Source organism: Cupressus sempervirens, chromosome 5, assembly GCF_028749045.1.
Source record: "Cupressus sempervirens isolate cs-2001-9-10 chromosome 5, ASM2874904v1, whole genome shotgun sequence".
Taxonomy (NCBI): Eukaryota; Viridiplantae; Streptophyta; class Pinopsida; order Cupressales; family Cupressaceae; genus Cupressus; species Cupressus sempervirens.
In genome coordinates this window covers 533,673,416-533,695,876 of record NC_143122.1, presented here as the reverse complement: position 1 = coordinate 533,695,876, position 22,461 = coordinate 533,673,416, and the positions used below count along the sequence as shown (strand labels likewise).

Below are 22,461 nucleotides of genomic sequence, written 5' to 3'. Positions count from 1 at the left end.
GGAGGAAAAGGAAGAAGTTCTCCGAAATGGCGAATCTTGTGGTTTTAAACAAGGCATGAAAGTCACCTTTCGAAATAGTGAAAATGGTTAAAACGAAATGTTAACCCCTGCAAACGTGCATGCTAGCCCACAACAAAGAAAACAACCCATTGAAGATCTCTTTGATCGGTTATCAGTGATGGGCTAAATGGGGGGCAAAAGTGGCCAACAGTTCCCACCATAACGATGCATGTCCTTCAACTTAGTGCTAGCAATGTTAACCATTTGATCAACATTTGTACTTTCATACTTGAAATAGTTTTCCATCGTAGTAGTCCAATCAAGCAATTCATTCGTATCTAGCTTACCATCATAATCATGTAAATTGAAATGTAGTCTTGCATTAACTCGAGTTAGGCTCTCAAGAATCTTTTATCCCCTTGTTCAAGCACAAACTCAACTTCTCCTATAGTGGCTTCCTCCGTTTCTTTATCACTCACATCTTCAATAGGTTTTCCTCTTCTTTGGGCAATTTCAACAACGTCAAGTCTTGTCACAATTTGTCTCAACATAACCCTCACTGCAAGATCTATATCTCTCATATGAACCATTTTGCTAGCTCTTATTCGATCCTCAAGAACAAAACCATTCTCTAATACCACATGATGCAACCATGAATGGAGAGAGCTCAATGGGACTAGTTCAAGTGTGCAACAAGAGTAAACACATCGAAAACAAGGAGGAATACAATAAAAAATGCCAAATCCGCCCTTATTCAATAGAAATCAAATTACATTTGGTTGGCAACATAGATGCCTTCATACATGCTAGGGTAGAACATGCCTATTTGATTGCAATCTTCCTACTATTAGATTACTTCTTTATTACTACATTATTGCTACTACCCCCAAGAGATCCATTACATTACATATATAGGCATCATGACAAATAGGTCAACCTTGAGATCAATTACATTCCCCAAGGATAAGAAACATATTATGCAAATAGGTTTAGTCCCAAATCATAAGGAGTTTATGACAAACCTTTTGAGAGCTTGTGGTGGAGATATATGGCTTGTTGTTCCAAGAATTCCAAATATATCTCATATCCATTGCAAATCCAAATTCTTTGATCAAGTCTAAGAATAGATAATAACACATTACCAGAGAGAGAATGAATCACAATTCGAGCAACATGGATTCAAATAAGTTGCGAACCTAGGAACATGATCCAAGATAGGTCTTGATTATACTTTGATCATCGTAGAGGCTAGCTCGATGATATGCAAAATTACTGGAATGATCTCCCAAAATGTAAAAACTAGCAATCTGGAAACAATTTTTTTTTTGTTTGATACAAGATTGCTCCAAACCCAAGATGCTTCTGCATCAAGAATTTAGCTATTCCTTCAAAACTATATTATGAATGGGAAATACACTGTTATATGACTATCATCACAAATGGGGAAAGATGAAAAAGCTCAACACAAAAAAGGTTCTTCTACAAGACTGGCTTGAGGGGAACAAAATGGGTAACACAAATCTATTTACGAGCTAAGGGAAGTTGCAAACTCTGCTTACAACATAAGAATCTTGCTGTGCTAATATGCCAACATGACAATAATGTGAAAGATCTATTGTGAGAAAAGTTTAGGAAGACATTGAAATTCCTATGAAGAAAATATGGATGAGAATTAACCATTGCTTTGTAGCTTGAGATGAATAAGAGAGTTTTCAATATAATTAAAATTTAGTTTTATATATCTGTTGGAGATATTTGTTGAAGCATGATGCTGTTAAACATCTTCATGATGTGGGACAATCTTGTGCTTTTTCTCCTTCACATCCTTTAAAAAATCTTCATCCTTTGATCGGCTTATTGATAAATTTTGTCTCTTAATCTCTTCCCCTTTCTAAGATGTGCAAGCACATTACTGGGTAAAGAATTGGTGCTTTAGAAGGCATACCTTTATGTACTTTGGTTGTAAATAATTTGTAAATGTAAATATAATTATTTACACTTAAATTTATAAATTAATATTTAATTGTGATTCGAATTTTTTTTTGATAGGTAATGGGCCGAAGCCTAGATTATTTATTATTATTTGTTGAAATAAAAAACTAATAATGTGTTAAGCTTGTTGGGTGGATATTTTGCATTCAAAGCTTTGACTAGAAGCAGTTGTGATAGAGCAAATTAGAAGCTTTGACTGTAATTTGTGCCTATTGTCTTTGATTCATGTTATTATTGTGTGTTCAATAATAGAGCACAGTGATTTAAGAAGCAATCGGAGCCGAAGCTTTGACTGGGAGCGGTTGTGGCAGTACATAGACTAGGAGCTTTGACTGTAGCTTGTATTACCATCTCAAATTCATGAAAAATAGTTAGAATTCCCTACTTCTAGAAGTCTTTGTGCCCCAATGGTAGAGGTTATTCTTATAGAATAGGTTGAAACAGGACTTAGAGCCAAACTGGTACGCTTTCAGCTAGCCTTTGAGTTAGCGTTGGTTTATTGGTATCATCATTTACAACTTTAGATAGAAGTGTAGTTTGAGGTTTCATCTTGCTCAATTTTTGTTTTGAGGGTAAGTGGATTCTTTTCTGAAAGCTAAGAGGAAAGAATATTGGTAACACCCCTTTACAAAATCTGTCAACTTCTTGCTGACCTTGAGTTGATACAAGGAATGGTGAGAAGGGGGAGTTTTCTCTTTAAGGTAGGAGAGACTCTATCTCACACACTATGGCTGGTCATCCTATTTTGCGACTGGATTTTACACAAAATTGTCGGTTGCAAAATATCCACCCAACACCCTAGATGGATATACATGGACCCAAATGCAAAAACTTGGCTCCAAAATGCAAAAAAGTGGATAAAAACCCCAATTTTCTGGGCGTTTTTAGTAAAATCATGATTCATATAAGGCATGAAATTATTATTTTTTGACATATAAAGGCAAAAACATGTTCTTCAATAGTATATATATGGACTAAAACCTCAAAACAACTTATATTTGAGCCAAAAAATGATAAAAATTGCCCCAAATCTGAGCGTTTTTAGCAAAAACGTGGCTCAAAAGTGCACAAATATGGGTAATTTTTGACTTGGATATGCAAAATCATGACCCCCAAATGCATGTATATGCATTAAAACTAAAAAAATGCCCCCTTTGTGATGGATTTCAAGGCATTATATGGGCAGATGTAAGCATTTTTGATGAAAAACATGTTATTGGAGGAAGAAAACATCAAGTTTTTTGCCCTTGAATCTTCAACATTTTCATTTAAAATCTAACCTTTTAGATGCAATTGCATGTTTTCCTCATTTACATGTTGCACACAACTTACATGATCAATTAAGCACATGTCAATTTAATTTTGATAAAATATTACTTAAGTGGGACATAAATTATATTTACATTATCATATTAACAATATAATATGTAAATGTCATTTAATCAGTAATATTTACTAGAGCATTTGATTTTTAATATAAAAAATTAAATTAAACTATATAATTAATATAGTCACTTAAGTGAAAAATCAAAAAGAAAACTCAACTTAAAAATATAACATAAAGTGCACTATAGTTACTTTAAGTGAAAATTTAAATGATAAAGTAACTTAAAAACATAAATTTAAGTTATATTTTTCAAAAAGTGAATGTCAAATTAAAAATATAACATGATATTATTAATTCGTGCAGTTGCATAAAAAAGGTCCACTTTTTGGGCACTAAAATGGTCATATCTTTTGATTGCCAACTTTGATTAAGCCCTAAGATAGATCAAATCGAAGGGAAAACCGAAAGTAATGACTTGAGCAAAACCCAATAACTAAAAACCAACAAACACAAACTAAAAAATGAAAAAAAAGACGATGAAGGCCTCAAAAATCAAGCATAGCCTGGACAAATAGAAAAACGAAAAAGACTCGACGAAAGCCTTCAATAAAAGGATTCATTATATTAATTGGAGTTGATTGGTTGATCAATAGTAAGCAATTAAATAACAAACTAAACTCAGAGAAATGCGAAACTAAGTTGAAAAAGTTTCATACTATTACTTGCATTTTGTGGTGACAAAATGTAGGACAACAAAGCTCGAGTAGACTTGAGGCTAAGATCTCCCACATGAGAAGCTCACACGTTATGTTGTGTTATAGGCCCTTGCCTTCTGTGATTTGTAATATTAATATAACTTTTTAAATTTATATTATGTTATTATTATTTTTTGGTCGGTAATAATATATAATTTTATTAATATTTGAGAAACATGGTTACAAAGCAAAAGGCCTCATTATTAACTATTTAGGCCACATAGTTTACCCCTAAAAGCATTACAAACTACTTTTATAAAAGAGCCCATCAAATATCAGCCTCGGATTTACAAAATATAATTTGCAACTTCTTCAATATGCTTCGTTCGATCACCGCAGCATAAACCTTTATCCTTCTGCAACAAATGTTTACCAAAAACTGCCATGTGCTTTCACGGAGACTCGACTTCCAACCATTTTCCAGCACTTTCTTTCTACTCTGCCTCTAGCTTGTTATTCATTATTTGAGCCCTTTTTCTCCTTTACCCTTTATCATTCATTTTTCGGGTCAAAAAACGAGCCATGTTTATCCCTGAATCAAACCCGTCTATATTAGCGATTCCAAAACTTCCTTTTCACTCCAAAAACTTCTCACAGTACATAGATTTCTAGCATTATTCACACACTCAGAGGGAATTCCACCCTTATAACCATTCAACGACGATGGTTTCCTCCAGAGCGACGACAACGAAGTGGTGTTATAGAAAACCCCCTCACTCTTCTTCCTTGCCTTTCTTGGAACGAGTGAATCTCTTCCACCAGCTTCTACCATTCGCCCATAATTTTTTCTTGGTATGCTGCTTTATCCACTCCAACAGGCCACTATAAAAACCCAAATTTTCCAATCTCCTCTCCTTTAGCTTCAACTTCAAAGCATTTGCTATAATCAAAACCATGCCCTGCCCAAGCCCAATCTAGAAGTGAGTCTAAACCCATAGTCAAGTCCTTTGGAAACAAAGATTCCATAACCCACTTTACCCCTTCTTCAGTTGAATCAAGCTCTAGCCTCGAGGCCATTATCATCGCTGCAATATCCACATTAATCCTCCAATGACGATTGACATTTTGAAACAGCTCTCCCAGGGTTCCTTTAACTACTTGAATCACCTTCAGCATTGGGCATCGAAGCAACAACCTAAAGCACTGATTGTGCACCAGGCAAAAGAGAGGCTTTTGTTACTGCTGTGTTCTGAAAGTGAAGGTAACCTCCATCTCTTCCTCTTCTATCCTTCACTTTACCAGTCTTTCCCAATTTGCTCGCTTCAATTACATTTATCAATTACCTACACTCCAATTAAAGACTCCATTCTCACCTACCATCATGAAACCACATGCTCAACATTACATCATCACCTTACAAAAGCCTGCCGTGCCGTTTTCAGTGCATCGCCTTTTCTACTATTAATAATCTTATTTGCACTTTACCCATTCCATCCCATCATTACCGCTGCCATCCTTTCTACCTCATCATAAAATCCGCCACCTCATTACTTACTTTTTTTAAAACTTGAAAGTTTCCATATTAATAAAATATTCTTTCCTCTAGTGGTTACGCATTTCAAATTTACTTTTGCCTTCCTCTTGAAATTTCATAGCTCATTTGGAGAGCATATCTACCTCCCCATTCCCTTCCCTAAGTACATGACTTTAAAGTCTGTCAAGTCCTCCAACTCCTTCCTGATTGTTATTACATAATTTTCTAAATGCTAGGGTGAGATCTTATTTTTCCTTATTGCCTAAAAGAGAATCGCCTTCCAAATGCACTTTTCTACCACCCACTCTCTCTTTGCACATTGAATTGCCAAAATGGTTGCTTGAAACTTGGCCTCATTATTGTAAAGTTTAATAGATCTTATTGGTGGAGACTAAGCAATTATATTGTCAGACTTGAGAGGGCTTAAATTTGAAGATCTTGAAGTTTATTATAAGAAAGCTTGATGATTTATGTAAATTCAAGATATATATATATATATATATATATATATATATATATATATATATATATATATATATCTTGAAGCATAACACATAGGGGCATGACCCTACGTGATCATGTCTTAACATAACCTTAACTGCACCATTTCATAACCAAACATGACAACCAGATATTGAATCGGTGTCATAGATAAGACAAAGTGACCGATATTAATTGGTGTGTTAGGCAAGACAATGAAACCGATATTAATTGGTGTGTAACCACCTGATACTAATGATGTGAATGTAAACCATGCCACCCAATAATAGTCGGGGTGAATATAAGGCAAGACTCCCGATGGTAATCGGTGAGTAAGACGTGGATAATATGATCTCTGTTTCAATTAATGACAAGGTAGGAAGAACAGACTCTCACCGATAATCGGTATTTGCAGTATAAGGTTATGACAGATTGTATATATATATATACACACACACATATGAACAATCAATGCTTTATTAGATAAGTGGATCAGAATAGATAAGAATAGCATTAAAGTCTCCTCCTAACACAACCGTTTCATCTTACATAACCGCCATCACTTAAATTAAAGTTTGCCACATCAATTTCTTTCCCCTAATTTGTGTTAGTCCATAGACATTTATCACATTGAATTCTACCTCTAATTGCTTTGATCTTACCTTTAACCATTGCTAGTTCCCCCCTTGTTGCATAACCACAACTGCCACTAACTCCTTCCACATCACCCCAAGCCCCCCAGACGCTCCTACTGCCTCAACCCATTCACTCTTCCACCTACCAAACCTTCTTTTAACACTTGCTATATCCTCTTTGATCTTTGTTTCCTGAAACAGTACAAAATCTGGTCTCACTTGATCAAGACAAGCAGAATTTGTCAGGGGCATTGCAGCCCCTGACATTCCACGAAAGGAACCTCATCTTCTCCATTAAGAGGCACACTTTGTTCCTGATTTTAGCTTACCTTGGCCCTTTGCACTTCCTGCTATTTGGATCAGAGCATTTATAGTCCTCCTTCCTCTTTTTTGGCTTTCCCCTGCCTTTATTTTTTGATTTTTCCTTTCCAACTGAGATAGAGTTCTCTTCTCCTACAAAACAACATTTTCAGACAGCCCAAAAAAATCCTCCTCACCCTCTGCTAGTCCATCCTTTTCACTTTCCTCCTCTTCAGTGTCCTCTCCAGAGCTACCTTCTTAACTAAAGGATCCTTCTAAGCTCCTAATAGGGGATATTTCTATATCCTTTACTCTCTCATCATTCAACCCACAACCAATCTCTTCTTGAAACAATTTGGGGCTTAGCTCCTCTGAACATAACCAAGCACCCATATCTAGTTTCTCCATTTTGTCCTTCAAACACATCTCCTTCTCTTGCTCTATTGCTGATGCCTTGTCCTTTTGAGGATAAACTTTCATCATAAAGGCTTCTCCTCCAAAACTCTTAGACTCCCCTATATTCCCGTTTTGGGCTTCCTCCCCCCTTTCATTCCTTTGAAAGATTTGAGGGCTACCCATACCCTCATTTTTTCTAAACTGATCCTCCCTAGCTTCAAAGTATTCATACCCCACATCCCTTCCTCTGTCTCCTATCACTACTTTGTCATTACAATCCCCATTTGCCTCCTGCACATTGTTCATCCTTGCACTTAGGACCAATTCACTTTCTTTTTCAGCCATTATAGCTAATTTCTCCTCCCCACTTTTTCCCTGGTGGGAAGAAGTGAAATTCGACAGCTGAATAGCCCTGTTTAACAACCTTTCATCTTCCTTTCCCTTCAAGTGTCCCTCCACGAAACATTCCTTCGAATCATGGTCTTCACTTAGACAAGATTCACAAATCAGCAGTTCCTCTTCTATAGACAGAGCTTGTCTCCAAACTCCTTCGTGAGAGCACAACTCAATCATCTTTGGAGGCGACAATCATTCCATATGATGCAAATCGGGGGAAACATGTGAAATGTCACGTTATCAACCATTTCTACAGCTTTAACAAACATTCCAAGCTTATTTCCTATCCTCTGATAACACTCATCCATCCAATATTCTCGGGGAAGATTTCTTAATCCTATCCATGTACGAAAAGATTTTATAACCTCCTTTGTTGGGTCAAAACTTGGGACCCATGGTTTCATATAGAAACCAATCCCCTCCATAAACTAAGGCCCCCCATTCAATATCCAATCCCTATCATGGGACTATCCACTATTACCATACAAAAAGAAAGCACTACTTTTTAAGAAACTTACCGACTCCTTCCAGGAATTCTGCTCAACCTTTACTTTCTCCACAGTGCATCTTTCCACCTTTGGATCCTCAATCCATTGTTTCTCTTGATTTTGTACCACATTGCCTCCTAAATTTGTTGAAATAAACCTCTGCACTGGATGGGGTGAACTCAAACAGTTTCTAATCCTCCCATTCCTAGTCTGGATCCTGTCCATTTCCATAGGTCTAAACACAGTTTCCCCCCTTTTGATTTCCTTCCATTGTCCTTTTGGTCCTCCACTCCTCCCAACAAACGACCATTGTTTTTTCCACTGAGCTGTGTAGGTAAAAACCTCATGTCTTTGAAACCATTCATTTCTTCTCTGCTGCAAACCCCACTGCCCATCACCTCTGAACTGGCCGCCATTCCCTCCGTAAAACCCTAAACCCTTACGCTCCATAGCTTATCTTTAACATATATATTATGTTATTATTCTATAGCTATTATTATGTATTTATTTCTTATCACTTTATTCATTATGCATTTCTTAATATATACCATTTTTCATTATCGTATATAATATTTATTATATTTTATCATATTATTCTAATATTTAATGTTAATTGTGATATTTAAATAGAATATTATAATATTCATCTTTTACTGTATAGAAATTATTTTGATTTATTGATGTATTATATTTTAAATTATATACTTCATTATTTCATATTATATTACGTTTTTATGCTACCATAATATATATGCCTATATGACCAAGTTTACTTCCTTTCATATATTTCTAATTACTCTCTCTTTAAGCCATGCATAAGTCATTGGTGTCTTATCCTTCTCCTTGTTCCATGTGCTTCTTCCCCTCTCTTTTACTAGCCGTTGAGTTATTCAATATCTTCAATTGACATTTCTACGCCTACTTCCACTCTCTAAGATCCCGATTTATCACATAGTTGTTAGACATTGTTAGGCAAAATGGTATTTTCCATTGATTCCAAAAGGAGATTTGTAAAGATGTCAAACAAATCACATAATTATAGTTACAACATTCGTAATCATTCTCATAGAATTGGTTATTGTTAATGTGTGTTTGGATGTTATGAAGTGGTTTAACATTGACTACTTTGCTTCGATCAACCTTGTTCATTCAACAATGTATTGAGGAATTTATCCAAATCTTGTATACATTAATAGGCACAAGAATGTGTTGTTGTAGTAATAGAGTTTATCATACTTGGATAAGATAAGATAATAATGTTAATGTCCAACAAAAGACCGCAAAAGGTCTATGGAACTGAGAGTTTACAACAAGACAGCTAACTAAAGTAGGAGCACCAAACGGTGTCCGAGAAAAGAAAACAAGAAGAAGAAAAGAGAAGTGGAGAGAAATTCCAAGGCAAAGACTAAAAGAGTCCTTCATTGGCAAAAAGAAATCAGTCACAAAAGGATAAGATTGCCGGTGGACATGAGCCCTGATTTGTCTATGTGAGCTCTTGGAGGAGTGTCGTTGACAAAAGAAATTGCAATGGGGTCTGACAGACTTGGAATGACCAGTAGAGCTGGACGACCTTTTCACACCACGTGACGAAGATAAGGGTGAGAAAAAGGTAGTAATGAGCTGACTAGAGGTATGCCAATAAGGAAGTAGTGGGATGGGTGACCTCTCGGGAAGTCTCGATGCGTCACCCTTGTGAGCATCACCTAGATCCAATGAGTGCTAAGTGTTCCATTTATTCTCATGAGAGATGGATTCATGTTGAATCACTACTAATGAAACATGGGTCAATGAGTTTGATTCAAAATCACATAGTTAAATCTTGATAGCAATATCACAATTTGACTTGCTGTGGAAATTATCTCCTACTTATCAAGGAAGTAGTGACTAAAGTACTATCGTGGAGTAGGGTGGCCTTCTGAAGATAAAGTGCGAGACACTGCTGGTCAATGTAATTGAAGAAAGCTGAAAGAGAAAAACAGTCTTGGAATAGACAATTAAATCTCCCTTTGATCTCATAAAAAATAGGGCCACGGAAAATAAAGTCTCTGTCTCAACCTCCACGAAAGTACACGGCTGACAGATCCGTTCTCTGTTGTCCATATGATGGTCAGTCTGAGTCCGAAGACAATGAGAACCAACTCTGAAGGACCTAGAGAGATATGTAGGGCATGACACCAACATTGAGATAGGTTGCTAGGACGAACAATAATCCCATCACAGATCTCCAAAAAGTGCTCAACATAGAAGGCCGTCCTCGGACATAATCCTCCAGGAGGGTTACTCTAGGTGGTGAAATGTACTGTTTGTAGATATCTAGTCTGACATGCTCATTTAACTCCCGACATAAGGGGAGGAGATGAGCAGGGGCATTTAGCGGGAATTGGTATGGAGGCAGTCAATATCAATCCCAATCGAGCTCAGTAGAGAAAATGCATGAGCATACCAGTAGTGAGCTTGAGAGCTAGTATCAAACTCGCAGTCGCAACAGAAGAGCAGTATGCTAGTTAGGAGCATTTATTTCGCTTTCCATCCGAATCCGCAAAACCACGAAGGCGATGAAGGAACCAAATTAGGTCAAATATGGCTGCAAGTCTGAAGGGATGAGCACCGAACTCAGCTAGAATAATACTATAAGGAGTGAACTTGTGGCATCTAATGATACACTGTAGAAGCAATGCCTGCACCCACTCGATCGAGGCCCAATCAAACACAAGGAGAGAAGGTCCCCAAACCACTAAGCCATAATGAACAGTCAGTCGAACAAGAGAGTCCAAGAAGGATAGCTTGGACGAGGTATCCTGTGAATGGTGTCTGAAACATTGTCTCTCAAGCATAGCAAGAGATCCCATACCCTTACTAACATTGGATTGAATTGCCGGTCTCATATTGAAGCGGGGTCCAAAAAAACTTCACTTTTAGATACATATAAGAAGTAATTTGAATCTCCTGTCCCTAAAAGTAGAATTGAAGATGAGAGGTCTTTAAGCAATTAAAGACCATAACCCAAGTCTTACCCAAGTTAACCACAAGTTATCGCTGGTCACAAAAGGAAGCCAAACCATCAAGAAGCCTTTGTAAACTCTCTGGAGAAGCTAGAAGAACCACATCATCCGCAAGAAGAAGAATGGACATCAAAACCTGATGCAAGTAGCATCCATCTCCTAGGAGCAAAGAGTTCAAAAGGAAGTCCTCAAGCTCATCAATATACAAACTGAACAAAGTGGAGGAGAGAGGGCAGCCTTGTTTAACCCCAATGGTGCTATGGATCGGAACTGAGAACCTCAGGAGTCCTGAATCTACCCACCACAGTTTTGTACAATCTCATGATAGCTGTTAGTAGCATCTCCAGAATCCCAATCACATGAAGCCTTTGAAATAGAGCCTTCCTAGGAACATAATCAAAAGCCTTGCGAAAATCAACAAAGCAACAATATACTTTCGTCGATCTGTGTCTAGCCTCCTCAATAATAGCTTGTAAAGTGAAAATGTGATCCATGGTCTGGTAGTCAGCATGGAAACCAACCTATCCTCTAGCTCTACAACCTCTCCTGTCAAGTTCTCTGGATAGCATAGCATTCAAGGCTGTAGCATATAGTTTGGCAAACGTGTGTCTGATCATAATGGTTCTGTAATTACTAGGGTCAGAGACATGACCGGTCTCGTGAATCGGATAAATCAGATGCCTTGACCAAGAAATAGGGAAACTGGTACAAACCACTCTATTAAAGAGTATAGAGAGATAGGAGCCAAGAACCAAGACACCAAACTTGAAAATTTCTACTTGGAACCCTTCCTCATCAGCCGCTCTGCTGCATCTCATGGATTTGATGGCCTCATAAATGTTAGAAGTGGTGAACAAGTGACAGAAAGGAGGCGAATGGGGTGGATAGATGGCTGTCCAGGAATGTTATAAAGAGTCGTGGTGTGAGAGGTTAGGGAATGAAAGTCAAGGGTGGAGGGCAGACGGGGAAGAAAAGTGAAATTCTTCTTTTTTGTAGATTGTATGGTTTGAATGTGCTAAATATTTCTTAATCTCTTATATTGACTGGAAGATTCTATTAGCATTGAAGAAATCAAATAGAATTTTGAATTGTGTTGTACACAGTATGTAGTTGAATATACTTCAGAAGAGATTTCTTTAAGATGCTGTCATTTGTATCTTTATCAGAAATTAATGTTGGTTATGATATGCTACTTTCATTAAAAGCTACAAGTAAGAAACTGTTTGTAAGTTGTATTTGGTTGCTACCGGTTATTGGATTTGTCAATGCAACAATTAATGAATAACATAGTTTGAAGTTTGTGTTCTCATTTTTAACTGTGTAAAATAGTTATAAACAACTATTCCCTAACTGCTTACTTGATAGAAGATAATATTAAAGGAGTATGGAGGCTTGATGGAGATGTGAGTATTAGTGGATTGCTGATGCAGATCAAGAGCTGGATGAAAGAGAGTTGCTCGTGGAAGACTTTTTGAGGTGTGATAGAGAGGATTGATATCGAGAGATTTTATTTTTTTTAATTGTGGTGCATCTTTGGATGGGTGTTTTGATGTAAGAGAGAATTAGTGATGTTCATGGAGTGTATTGTTTATTAAAAAGAATTATGATTTGTCTATTCTTTAAATTGATGCTTTTTGAATACTGAAGTTGGTGCTCTTAGGATAGGGATTTGGTGACTCCTTAGAGTTGGTGCCCTTAAACATTGTATTCAAGTTTCTTTGTAAGGTTGGATTGGGACAATTGACCCTAGTAGTATTTCTCACTATGGTTTTTCCATCTTGGGTTTTCCATGTACACCAAGTGTTGAAGTTTGCTTGTGTGATTGGTCCCTTTTTGTTTCAGTTTTATGCTTATCATTTTCAAAAATTTTATGGTTAAAGATTTGAAATTATATCCTCTACCGATTCACCCTCTTCTTAGTAGAAGAATTGTGTTCTACAATTGGTATCAACACTTGGTACTTGAATAGGCTTAATCAGCTAAGTAGTTCTTGGTTAAAGAACACATGGCTTGTTTAGAATGATCTTTCTCAAATAAAGCCCCCCTATTCAGTGGTACTAATTATGCTTTTTGGAGTATTAGAATGGAAAGTTATATATTGTCTTTGGGGTTTTATGTATGGATGCTTGTAGTAAATGGTTATACAATGCCTACAACTTTTTTAACCGATCTTGCTGAGAAAAGAGAGTACGAAAAACATGCAATTCTTCATGGTTTATGTAATACTGAGTTTGTTAAAGTGATGCATTATCTAACAGCTAAAGCCATTTGGAACAAGTTGAGAAACATTTATCAAGGTGATGCCAAAGTGAAGCAAGTAAAGTTACAGACATGCAAGGCAAAGTTTGAAGGCCTTAAATGGAAGAAGAAGAGCAGATTGTTGTCTACCTTCTTAGGTTGGGTGAGATTGTTAATGCCATTAAAAGACTTGAAGAAGACATAAAATATACTACCATTGTTTAGAAGGTTTTGAGATCGTTGCCTTCAAGGTATGATTCTAAGCTTTTTGCAATTGAAGAAGCCAAATATCTTAATACAATCACAATTAATAGTTTACATGGCATTCTTATGGCATTTAAGATAGAACTGTTGGCGAAGATACATTCAAAAGAGAAGCTGCATTTAAGGCTGCAAGGAAAGCAAAGGAGACAAATCCTGAATTAGATCATGATACTGATGAAGAAATTACAAATCTTATTAGAAAATTTAAAAGGGGCTCTAGCAAGTATAAAGGGAAGCTGCCTTTTAAGTGCTTTTATTGTGGAAAGTTTGGGCACTCTACTGCTAAGTTTCCTTATGGAATCGATGAAAAAGATAAAGAAGAAGATTTCAAGAAGAAAAAGAAAAAGAAAAAGCAATTTTGGTACAAGCAAAGAAACTTTCAAAGAGCAAGAAAAGTTTGTATTTCAAGGAAGAAGTGACAGATTCAGAAAGCAATGAGTGTGGATTTGATGATGATGAGAAGAGTAAGACATTCATGTTAATTGAATCAACTGCTGTGGATAAAGATAGTTATATCGTTTTCTCAAAATAGTGATACTTTGCATGATGTCGGAGAAGGAGAAATAGACCTTGAATTATTATGTGCCTAAACGAATTCAAAAGATTGAAGGAGAATAGTAAAAAAAGATTGCAACCATTGATGAAAGTGAAGAGCTGAAGAAGGAACTTGAACAAGGCAATGAAATGATCATCAATCTGAAGATTGAAGTTGAAGAGGTCAAGAGAAGAAAACAGCTAATTAATTATAATCTTTTGTTGAAATCTGAAGATTGCTTGAAATTAGAAAGTAAAGTTATGGCTTTAAGGAATGAGATTGGAGAACTCAAAATTCAATTTGAACGAAGAATTAAGTTTGTGAAGAGTTCAAATATGTTGGACGAAATGTTAACCTGTTAGAGAATAGACAAAGATAAAATCTTGTTTGAATTTTGACAAAGTTTAAACATCTAGCTCAAGTATTTCTTTTGGTGAAGAGGATAATAATGATGGTTTCATAAAGTCCAATGTCAAAAGAGACATCCATTGTTTCCTCCTACACAAATAGTTGCAGTTAACAGGTTTTATGCCTATAATTATGGTTATTGTAACATCTGCAATTATTTTGGTTGTAGAGCAATTGATTGTAGAGTTATGCCAAGAAGGAAAAGTAACTTAGTTGAAATTCTTTTAGTTCTTTGAAAGGTTTCAGTGAAATATATTTTAAATGTCAAAATATTGGCCACATTGCAAGATAGTGTAACATGAGTTTTGGAGAACAAGATAGGACTAGGAGTAAGTTCTTGAATGGTGCTGAAAGCTTCAAGAAATAAGAAAATACGTGTGTTAGAAGAAAGAAGTCCATGATTGCTGAAATTGTTTTGCATGCAAAAAGGTAAAAACTTTGGATAATAGACAGTGGTTGCTCAAATTATATGACTGGGGTAAGAGTTAATTCGTCACTTTTACCAATTGAAATGGTGGTGTAGTGAAATTTGGTGACAGATCATTAGTTCAGATTCATGTTAAAGGTTCTTTGTGCATCAATGTCACATTAGGATGTAATGTCCCCTTTCTAGCATTCATAGCATGATGTTGTCGTTAGCCTATTTCCCTACAGTCCCGTAGGCTAACTAGGACATTAAAGGGGCTTAGAGGCCATTTGGCCTAGACAGTTTCAGTTGTAGGTCTTTCTGAGGGGTTCTGAGGCAACTTTGGGCATACTTACTATTTATAGTAAGTCATCTTGGACATGGCCGGACATTCAGTCACAGTGGTATGTCGATGGTAATTGTTTAAAATCGGCAGGAAGACTTATTTATCATTGATAAGATTTGTTATGCATTGATAAAGCCATTTTATAAAGTTAAATTTAAATATTTAACTTTATTAATGCATAGACTATAGTTTGTGGGAAATATTTTAATTAAAAGAGTTCCCTTTATTTTTATAACACATTGGAGACATAAGGTACATAAAGGGAGTTATGTTTTATCCCACATTGAGAAAACGAAGGATTGAGCTCTTGTGAGAACACTATAAAAGAAATGGAAGAGCTTTTTTTTTGTATGCTTGGATGAAGATTAATGTTATGTTGCTGGATATCTGATTATCGGGCTTGGAGGACGGAATCCCTCTTTGCTAGCATTCTCTTCGCTGTTGAAAGATACAGTCAGGAGGATCAAGGGTGTTTTCACTTCAGGAAACACACTAGGTTTCATTTGGGGCGTTTGCATAAAGAAATTTACAAGGGTTTGAGGTGCAGATCTGAAGTTAGTTATTGCTATAGTGCCGCATGAACAGTATTTTGCTACAGTCGGCATGAACAGTATTTTGCTACAGTACGGCGTGAACAGTGTTGGTATCAAGTTTACTTGTTTTTCCGGCTGATTAGAAGTTTGGAGGGCTGGCCGACTACATCTGCAAAATACTACGGCAACTAATTCCAGGTTTCCTCTGTCAAATTTTGATATTTTGCATAATAATTGTTGAATACAAGTCTGAATAGTTGTTGCAGTCTTTAAGGCAGCTGTAAGTGCACATCTACATTTAAAAATCACCCTTTATTAGCAGATTGAAAGAGTTTCCAGAAATTTCATATACTATTGAATGTGTGCCAAGTGTTTGTGAAAATGTTATGATGTGTATTATGCATTTTAATTTCACTTCATAGTTGTTCGTAAATCTACTCATTGGAAAGCAATTTATTGAGGAAATCAGCTTTATGAGTTTGCATACAAAGTGTTTGACAATATTCCTTAAGTTAAATTTCTGCAAGTCAAAGTTCAAATCAGGGGAGGATATTACAGTGGTATCAGAGCTATAAGTCCTACCATCCTGTGGAGGTCTTATAGGAAATTTGGAACTGGCGGATAGAGGGGAAAGTGTTTGATGAAATGTCAAAACACTAAAATCAGAGCATTTATGTTTGAGCATGCGACAGGGGCCTTATAATTTCCGCAATACCAGAGCAAGACAAAGTAGGAGTTCAGACCTGCAAAGCAAACAGTCTAGTTCATCTGTACAGGGGGGTATAGAATCCAATCATACAGACACAGCGGAGGTATTCTTTGATCAAGATAGCAATATGGGTGACCGAGATGATAGGAATACAAGATTAGGTGGAGGCGGGAATGCCGGTCCAGAGCCTGGAGAGGAAAGATTCTTACAGTTATTAGAGACCTTGGTACAGGGTCAGCAAGTAGCAGAACAAAGGGCACAGGAACAGAATCAGAGATTGGATCTTATGATGTAGATGATGGCTCGTCAAATGGGGTTGAATGCTAACATGGGTGGAGGAAATAATCAGAATGGTAACAATCAGAATGGAAATGATCAGGATACACATAATGGAGATGAACAAGTTGGGAACAATTTCGATCATGCACCCCAGCGAGCTAGGACAGTGAGTTCAAGGCCCATGATTCCTACATTTCCTCCTAGAGCTCCACAGCAGCTCGTACCAGAGCCCCAGATTACTGATATACAGGACCAGTTGAGGAGAGATTGGGAAGCCGGAGGGCCAGATTTTACTGCTGCAATTACCTTTAGGGAGTATATGGATGTGCGGATGAAACATATGCCACGTGGACATGACAGGAACCAGAGCTATGAGCTACGGAAGAAAGTAGGGAGACTTGAGTTACCATATTATGATGGCTCAGGAAAGTCTACAGCAAGAGCTTGGGTTCAAAAGCTTGACACATACTTTCAATTGAACCCTATGCCCGAGGAAGAAGCTATTAAGTATGCAGCAATTCATCTGGATGGGTTAGCACACGAGTGGTGGCATCATGGTATGGTCACTATGGGACATGCAGACATTACCTCATATGTGGAGTTTACAGAGAGGCTGATTGAACGTTTTGATAGGAAGGATCCAGAACTCCATTTCAAGGAGTTAGCTCAGCTTAAACAGTGGGGATCATTGGAAACATACATTTTAGAGTTTCAAAAACTTGCAGTGTTAGTAACAGATGTATCTAAATGGAGGATACTAGTTCTATTTATGGATGGGTTAGCTGATCCGTTGAGAGGGTGGATTAAAGCTCTCAACCCTCCTACTTTGCAGGAAGCCATTAAGAAAGCTCGTGACATGGATTCCTCTTCATCTTCAAAAAATAAATTCCAGGCAAAGAGTTTCCCTTCAAGGAAAGATAAGGACAGGAAACCTTTTCATAAAGAGGTTCAGCCAACTAAGGAGGAAAGTAAGAGGTTGGACAATGAGACACTTAATGATCTCAGGAAGAAGAAGCTTTGTTTTCATTGCAGGGAGCCTTGGGATTTGTCACATAAGTGTCCATTGAAAGCAAAAGCTAAGCAGATGGGGTACTTTTCAGCCGAAGAGTCAGTAGATGGAGATTCAGAGCAGTCATCCGAATCAGATGGAGATGATGATAGTTCTTCACAGGAGGAAGCACGCGGTGATAGCACGATAGCTCAGTTGTCAAGTATACAGGAGGCCGTCACTTTCAGAGTTAGGGGAACCTTGGATGGACAGAGAGTTGTGGCACTCATTGATACAGGGGCAACACATAACTTCATTGATGAGAAGTTTGTGACACGTAGAGGGCTACATACAGAGGAGCATAGGGGATTTTAGGTGATGGTTGCCGATGGCTTCAAAATTGAATGTACCAAGAAAATCTCCAACTTGCAGCTTTGTTTGGGAGATTATGACATGACAGGAGATTTCTTTGTGGTCAACATTGGTGATCAGGATATGGTGCTTGGGATGAACTGGATGAAGTCTCTGGTAGAGTTTACATTTAACCTTGAGAAAATGGAAATGAGGTTTGAGGCAAATGGTAAGAAGATAGTGCTCAGAGGTTTGTCAGATGGGAGACTTCGAGTGGTGTCACTCAAGCGGATGCAGAGTTTCTTTAGACATGATCAGGTGCAGTGGGCAGCAGAGTTTAGAGTAATGCCTGAGATGACAGAGCAGCATAAACTAGAGTATCCACCTGATGTACAAAAAATAATAACCAAACATACTAAGGTGTTTGGTGAGATACCTCCAGGGAGACCCCCGGATAGGGGAATCGAGCATGTTATTGAATTAGAGGAAGGGGCTAAGCCAGTTATCATCACACCTTACCGCCATCCGAAGAGATATAAGGATGAAATAGAAAAGGCAATTAAGGAGTTGATTGACATGGGGCACATACGGCCAAGCAAAAGTCCTTTCGCTTCTTCAGTAGTATTGGTGAAGAAGAAGGATGGTACAATGAGGATGTGCATTGATTATAGGGAGCTAAACAAGAAAACAATTAAGAACCGATACCCTATCCTGCGCATCGATGAGCTTATTGATGAATTGCATGGTGCATGCTACTTCTCCAAGATTGATTTGAGATCCGGCTACCATCAGATACGGGTTAGAGAGGTGGATGTGGAGAAGACAGCTTTTAGATGCCACTATGGACATTTTGAGTTCTTAGTCATGCCCTTTGGGTTGACAAATGCCCCTGCCACTTTCCAGTCATGTATGAATAGAGTGTTCAGAGATCAGTTGAGGAAGTTTGTGTTGATATTTTTTGATGATATACTGATATACAGCCGTACTTGGGAGGAACATTTGAAGCATATTGATACAGTGCTCAGTATTCTAGAGAGGGAGTCATTATATGCCAAGATGAATAAATGTGAGTTTGGGATGACAGAGTTGCTCTATCTAGGGCATATTATTAGTTCAGGAAGTGTTCGGGTTGACCCAGACAAGATCAGGGCCATTCTGGATTGGCCACCACCGAGGAACACTTCACAACTCAAGGGATTTCTCGGGCTTTGTGGGTTCTACTGCAGATTTGTGAAGGGATTTTCACAGATAGCAGCACCACTTACAGACTTGACATGGAAAGATAGTTTCAAGTGGTCAGAGAGGGCTCAGGATTGTTTTGACAGGTTTAAGGAGCTGATGAGTACATGTCCTGTTTTAGCCATTCCAGATTTCACCAGGCCTTTTGAGCTGCAGTGTGATGCCTCGGGAGAGGGCATAGGAGCTGTTCTCATGCAAGACAAACATCCCATCGCATAAGAGAGTAGAAAATTACGAGGTGTGGAGAGAACCTACAGCATCTACGACAAAGAGATGCTAGCAATCATGCACGCGCTAGCTAAGTTCAGGCAGTACTTAGTGGGAAGCCGATTCACAGTAAAAACATATCATAATAGCTTGAAACATTTCCTTGGACAGAAGGACCTTAATGACAGGCAACAGAAATGGGTGAGTAAATTACAGGCCTATGATTTCGACATAGCCTATGTCAAAGGGAAGAAAAATATTGTTGCAGATGCTTTATCTAGAAGGCCTCATTTGCTTGCTGTAGGGATAGTCATGGATGATTGGAGAGAGATGATCTTGGTAGAATATGCTAAGAATAGTTGGGCATCTAGCATTATTGAGGGAGCTATTCAAGATAGTCGATACACTGTCGTAAATGATCTGATCATCTACAAGGAAAGGATTTATTTAGTACCTGGGTCTGCTATGAAGCAGAAGATTTTGAGGGCATTTCATGATTCACCAATGGCAGGACATCCCGGATTCTTTAAGACATATCGGCAGGTGAGAGAGCGCTTCACTTGGAAAGGACTCAAATCAGAGGTGCTTCAGTTTGTTAGGGAATGCCCTGTGTGTCAGCAGAACAAACAAGAACATTCTTTTCCGGGTGGTTTACTACAGCCCCTACCCATACCAGAGAAGAAGTGGGATAGCATTTCCATGGATTTTATCACAGGCCTCCCCAAGGCACAGGGTCGGGATTGTATCTTTGTTGTGGTAGACAGATTGACGAAATTTGCACATTTCTTTGCAATTTCGTCTACATATTCAGCAGCACAAACAACAGAACTATTTTTTCGAGAGGCATTCAGACTACATGGGATACCACGGAGCATAGTCAGTGACAGAGACAACAGATTTATGAGCCACTTTTGGCAGGAGTTGTTCAGGTTATGTGGAATAGAGCTCACTCCGAGTACCAGCTACCACCCCCAAACTGATGGGTAGACAGAGATAGTGAACAAATGGGTTGAGGGGTACCTTCGAAACTACATTGCAGGAGAGCAGAAGGCTTGGGTGAAGTGGCTACATCTAGGGGAGTACTGCTATAATACCTCTTTCCATATGTCTATTCAAATGTCCCCTTTTATGGCACTGTACGGGTATGATGCTCCTAATTTTTTGGATTTGTTATTTGGGGACAGCAGGGTGCCTAAGGCCAAGGATACTTTGCAGGAGTGTCAGGACATTATGCGATCCTTGAAGGAAAGTTTGCAAAAGGCACAAAATCAGCAGAAGCAATATGCTGATCAGCACACGGTTGAGAGGTCTTTTGAGGTGGGAGATATGGTGTACCTCATGTTACAGCCGTATAGACAGTCCTCTCTCAAGAAGAGTGGAGCAGAGAAATTGAAACCACGCTACTATGGACCGTTCAAAGTAATCAGGAGAGTGGGCGAAGTAGCTTATGAGTTGGAGTTGCCTGCAGACAGTAAAGTGCATAATGTGTTCCATGTGTCACGCCTTAAGAAGGCATTGGGTCACAATGTGGTGCCTTCAGTAGTATTGCCACCTCTTGATGATGAGGGAAAGCTTATCTTGGTTCCCGAGGCCATACTTGACTCCAGGGAGAGGGTGCTTCGGAGGAGGATTATCAGGGAGTATCTAGTGAAGTGGAGGAACCTACCTGTCGAGGATGCTACTTGGGAAAATGAGCAGATATTGCAGCATCCAGAGCTGAAATTGCTTGAGGACAAGCAATTTTGGGAAGGGCGGACTGTAATGTCCCCTTTCTAGCATTCATAGCATGATGTTGTCGTTAGCCTATTTCCCCATAGTCCCGTAGGCTAACTAGGACATTAAAGGGGCTTAGAGGCCATTTGGCCTAGACAATTTCAGTTGCAAGTCTTTCTGAGGGGTTTTGAGGCAACTTTGGGCATACTTACTATTTATAGTAAGTCATCTTGGACATGGCCGGACATTCAGTCACAGTGGTATGTCGATGGTAATTGTTTAAAATCGACAGGAAGACTTATTTATCATTGATAAGATTTGTTATGCATTGATAAAGCCATTTTATAAAGTTAAATTTAAATATTTAACTTTATTAATGCATAGACTATAGTTTGTGGGAAATATTTTAATTAAAAGAGTTCCCTTTATTTTTATAACACATTGGAGATATAAGGTACATAAAGGGAGTTATGTTTTATCCCACATTGAGAAAACGAAGGACTGAGCTCTTGTGAGAACACTATAAAAGAAATGGAAGAGCTTTTTTTTTGTATGCTTGGATGAAGATTAATGTTATGTTGCTGGATATCTGATTATCGGGCTTGGAGGACGGAATCCCTCTTTGCTAGCATTCTCTTCGCTGTTGGAAGACACAGTGAGGAGGATCAAGGGTGTTTTCACTTCAGGAAACACACTGGGTTTCATTTGGGGCGTTTGCATAAAGAAATTTACAAGGGTTTGAGGTGCAGATCTGAAGTTAGTTATTGCTATAGTGCCGCATGAACAGTATTTTGCTACAGTCGGCATGAATAGTATTTTGCTACAGTACGGCGTGAACAGTGTTGGTATCAAGTTTACTTGTTTTTCCGGCTGATTAGAAGTTTGGAGGGCTAGCCGACTACATCTGCAAAATACTACGGCAACTAATTCCAAGTTTCTTCTGTCAAATTTTGATATTTTGCATAATAATTGTTGAATACAAGTCTGAATAGTTGTTGCA

General features: G+C 38.0%; 1 protein-coding gene across 10 annotated transcripts in view; it reads left to right on the top strand.

Moving 5' to 3' along the window:
- LOC149557050 (digalactosyldiacylglycerol synthase 2, chloroplastic-like) overlaps positions 1 to 22,461 on the top strand; it is a 102,466-nt gene that overhangs the window by 14,822 nt on the left and 65,183 nt on the right. The gene's annotated exons all lie outside the window — the stretch shown is intronic.